General features: G+C 49.1%; 2 pseudogenes; both read right to left on the reverse strand.

The window, feature by feature from the left end:
- Positions 1-418: 418 nt before the first annotated feature.
- LOC134968140 (5S ribosomal RNA) lies at positions 419-536 on the reverse strand (annotated as a pseudogene).
- A 154-nt stretch (positions 537-690) lies between these two features.
- Positions 691-808, reverse strand: LOC134967322 (5S ribosomal RNA; annotated as a pseudogene).
- Positions 809-4,625: the final 3,817 nt, after the last annotated feature.

The following is a 4,625-nucleotide window of genomic DNA, read 5'->3' on the forward strand; positions in this document are numbered from 1 at the left end:
ACAAAAAACCCTTGTTTGGGAGCACTCATTTGTAATAATTGATATGATATATATGAAAAGAAAATGATGAAATGAAATAAAACTTAACCTTTAATTGTTTCTTGAATAAAAAGAATAAATGAAAAATAATTTTGAGACTCGTGTCTGATGTTTGGAAAACAAAACATGTTTAACCTTTTTAGCAAATGAGGTACAAGATAATTGAGAAAGGTGAAAATATCAGAAAAGATGTGTTAATGGATACCATATTGGTTCTATTGAAATAAAGGTATCCAGAAGAATCACTGTACATGCCTTGGAATGTAGGTTTGAATGGTGGCGTGATATGGTAACAATGTTAGGCTAGAGATTTGGGTAACAACAGAAGATAGAGGAAAGATCAACTGAATGTGATGGAAGTTTTCCTTTAGGAGAAAAGGGCCCACTGCACCTGGTATTCTCAGGAGGTTTTCCTTCCTAATACTGACCAGGCCATGCCTGCTTAGCTTCCGAGATCGGACAAGATCGGGCGTATTCAGGGTAGTATGGCCGTGGGCCGTTGTTTGAGGTAGAAGAGAGAAAAAAGGAGAGGGAGAGGAGAAATCCACTCCTAATATCTGTACTGTACATAAATCAGAACCATGAATAGTCCGAGAAGGTTTTTCCAGAAGCAGGAGTATGATAAGAGTTTGATGAGGTTTTTCCTTAAAAGGCCCACTGCACCTGGTATTCTCAGGAGGTTCTCCTTCCTAGTACTGACCAGGCCATGCCTGCTTAGCTTCCGAGATCGGACAGGATCGGGCGTATTCAGGGTAGTATGGCCGTGGGCCGATATAGAGTACTTCGCACTCAAACAAGGCTATAAATAGTCTGAAATGGTATTTCCAGACAAGGGTGTGTCAGGATGATTAAGAATGTCTGAGGAAATAGAAAGGGGTTTAAATCTATTTAGTGAGACACTAAATATATTGATAGAGGTAGAATGTTGTAGGTGGAATATTGCAGATAATAAGCTCACATGAGAATAATGGAAGGATTATGGACTGCATATACAAATCTACTCCTTAAATAAAGAGATATCAATTGATAGATAAATTCAGAGCTCAAGGCTGGCTCGTGGATGGTTAAATGACAATTGACACTGTAAATGCTCGTCCCCTAAAACGAAACCAGATGAATGATCATATGCTAGTTTGGAGCTCAAGGCTGGCTCACAGATAATACATAAAGCCTTATAGTGTCCTTTTATAGGAGACAAAATAAATGTAAATAAAGAGAAAATATAGTGAAAGAATAGAAAATATAGAAATAACATTGAAATCAAATGCTACCATATACACACTTGTATAGCAAAATCAAGGTTAAATACCTTAATCTAGTAAATTAACCTTTGGGGCATAGGCGGGGGAAATAGTACAGTGGAAATAATTTGTTGTCCTGTTAGGACAATACTGTACAGGTTATTTCTGCAGATATAGTATAGTTGCTGTAGAAATAAACAATGTTCTAAGAACGAGGAGAATACAGTAGAACCATGGTGGTCTGGTGTCTGTTACCACTGCCACTGGGTATGCGGTCAATACTTAACAAAATAATAAACACAAACACAAATTAAACCCTAGTGGTCTATTGACAATTACCACAACACTGGTGGTCTGGTGTCAGTTACCGCAGCCACAAGGTGTGCGGTCAATGCTTGACAGAAGATAAATTCCCATTAAGCCCTGGTGGTCTAGTGTCAGTTGCCGCAGCACAATTGAAACCCTGGTGGTCTAGTGTCAGTTACCGCAGCCGCAAGGTATGCGGCCAATGCTGTCCTGGTCTCACAGTGACGTCATCGCGGCAACGCCCAGTCCGGAAGCGGGCGGCCGCGCTCACCACTGTAGCGGGACTTCGGAAGAGGAGACTTGTAATTGTGCGAAGTACAGAAAGCAGAGAGTGTATATCTTTCCATTTCTTTCATATTTCCTCTATATCGGCCCACGGCCATACTACCCCAGTGGCAAACGCAGGATTTGCATGGGGGGGTTTCCAGAACTGGGCGGAGCCAATCACGGGGGTGGGGACTGAGGTGACCCAGTATATGCTGGGTCCGTAAAACTAGTGTGTCTATGTGTGTGTGTGTGTGTATATATATATATATATATATATATACACACACACACACACACACACACACACACACACACACACACATACATATACATGTGAGAGGTGCGGCTGCGGGGTGCGTGTGGTGCCTGCTGCCGTGCAGGTGTAGACTCTGTACTCACCAGGCGCCGCTCTCTCTCACCTTCAGGTACCGGAACATTCAACGGACCTGGCAACTCTTCCGTCGGACCCGGACACGACGACCTAGGAGGAAAGAGATTGCTGAGTGCCGTCCTCCTACCTGTGGACCGAAACGCCCTCCGACCTCTAGAAAAATAGTGCTTTCGGGCTAGGTGGGGGTCATCATTGGCGTCCGCCTCAGAGCCCGAATTTCACCTATCGGCACTTTCGCACCAGGTGGAAATTCCGCCTTGCACAGCCGTGCAAGGCTCACCGTTGCCCTGAAGGAAGGGAGATAGAAAGAAACACAACCAAACACTCAGACCGTGGTTACTCACCGTCTTACACTCCGGTACTCCGATCTTCTCCAGTACAGGTCCCTGTAAGGAGGCAAGAAGAAAAACAGCCGTGCAGGGCCTAACTAGACCTAGTGTCACACCTTATACTAACTATAACGGCAGAGCCCTCAAACTAGCTCTGTGGGTGTGGTGCGACATAACTATGCGCAAACATTATAACAGCAATTCGCCCTGCACGGTAACAACACACATCGGAAATACAATATAAAACGGTGCTGTCCCTTTTTAATCCCTATCTGCCGCTGGAAGGGGGTGGGCACCGCACGGCCTACCCACCTCCTGCGCCTTCCCTCATGTGGGCCTCAGCTCTGCCTTCCTAAATACCTCGAGGTGGCCTGGGCCTAGTGCCCAGGGCCACCTGTACTCACCTCGGGGGCTCTTATTCACTGGGCCTAGCGCCCCCTAACTGCACACAGGCCGGAGGCCTGACTTCGCCCATGGGCCTAGCGCCCGCCTAACTTGCTGCCCGTTGGGTGACCTGGGCCTTGTGCCCAAGGTCACCTTAATGTATCCCTAATTGGCCACAAATACACTAGGGCCTACTGCCCTCTAACGTCCCCACAGGCCTAATGCCTAAACTGCCCCCGGGCCTAGTGCCCGCCTACTGCGGCACTTTGAGGTGGCTTGGGCCTAATGCCCAAACCCCCTATCAATGTGGTCGGGTCTGGGTACTTGGGCCACGGGCCGGGTGGAACCCCGGCTGCACGTGGCCTTGGACCCAGAGAGCCGACCACGCTTGTGCCCACTGGCCGGGAGGGCCCGACTGAATGCCCACAGGCCGAGAGGGCCTGACTCTGCCCACGGGCCTAATGCCCGAACACCCGGTGGTCTAGGGAGGAGAGAAGGGGGCACCTTAGAAGGGCCTACCTGCGGTGGAGAAGGCTGCAGTGGGGAACTGCACAGCTCAATTGCTTCCCACCACTGCAGCCTTCTCGGCCTGGATGCATTCTTCTGCCGCTGGCCCGTCCTGGCCAGCGGCGCCGCCGTCTCTTCGCCGCGTCCAGCCGCAGCTGGACATCTTCCCGGAGCCCGACGTCTTCCGGCCTCTTCAGCGGCCACCGGAGCTCTTCTTCCCACGGCCGTCGTCTTCTCCTCCGCGCCGGACTATCTTCTGCACTCCTGCGCGCCGACGATCTCCGCTGCTCCCGCCCGTCTTCTTTCTTCGCGCTCTTCCGAGCGCGCGGTCTCCTCGGCTCCCGCCCGGCGTCTGACGTCAGACGCCGGGGGCGGGGCCTATGACGCGGCGAGCGCCGATTGGCTCGCCGCGTCCCTCTCTGATTGGCTGCCGCTCCGGGAGCCGCGATTGGCTCCCGGAGGGCGCCAAGATTCAAAAGCTTCTGGTCCGGTGCAGGGAAAAGGGTAATCCCTGCACCGGACACCCGCCGCCACGCACCCAGCGCTGGGGACAGACAAGCTGCCCCAGCGCTGTCCCCAGCTAGGGACACCACCACAGATGTGCCCACAGGGCACATCTCTACATACACATAGCATATTAAACATGCATATATATATATATATATATATGTACAGTACACTACACTACATATTGCATTTCCTCTGGGTTAATTAGGAAGACTATTACCAAGCACTGGCACATACTGCAAGCTGACCCGATCCTTGGACCAAGTTGCAAGAATCTACCTCTCTTCAGCTATAAGAGAAGTCGCAACTTAAAGGAACGTATTAGAGATGAGCGCCGGAAATTTTTCGGGTTTTGTGTTTTGGTTTTGGGTTCGGTTCCGCGGCCGTGTTTTGGGTTCGACCGCGTTTTGGCAAAACCTCACCGAATTTTTTTTGTCGGATTCGGGTGTGTTTTGGATTCGGGTGTTTTTTTCAAAAAACCCTAAAAAACAGCTTAAATCATAGAATTTGGGGGTAATTTTGATCCCAAAGTATTATTAACCTCAAAAAACATAATTTACACTCATTTTCAGCCTATTCTGAACACATCACACCTCACAATATTATTTTTAGTCCTAAAATTTGCACCGAGGTCGCTGTGTGAGTAAGATAAGC

This window comes from Pseudophryne corroboree, chromosome 10 (genome assembly GCF_028390025.1).
Source record: "Pseudophryne corroboree isolate aPseCor3 chromosome 10, aPseCor3.hap2, whole genome shotgun sequence".
Lineage (NCBI taxonomy): Eukaryota > Metazoa > Chordata > Amphibia > Anura > Myobatrachidae > Pseudophryne > Pseudophryne corroboree.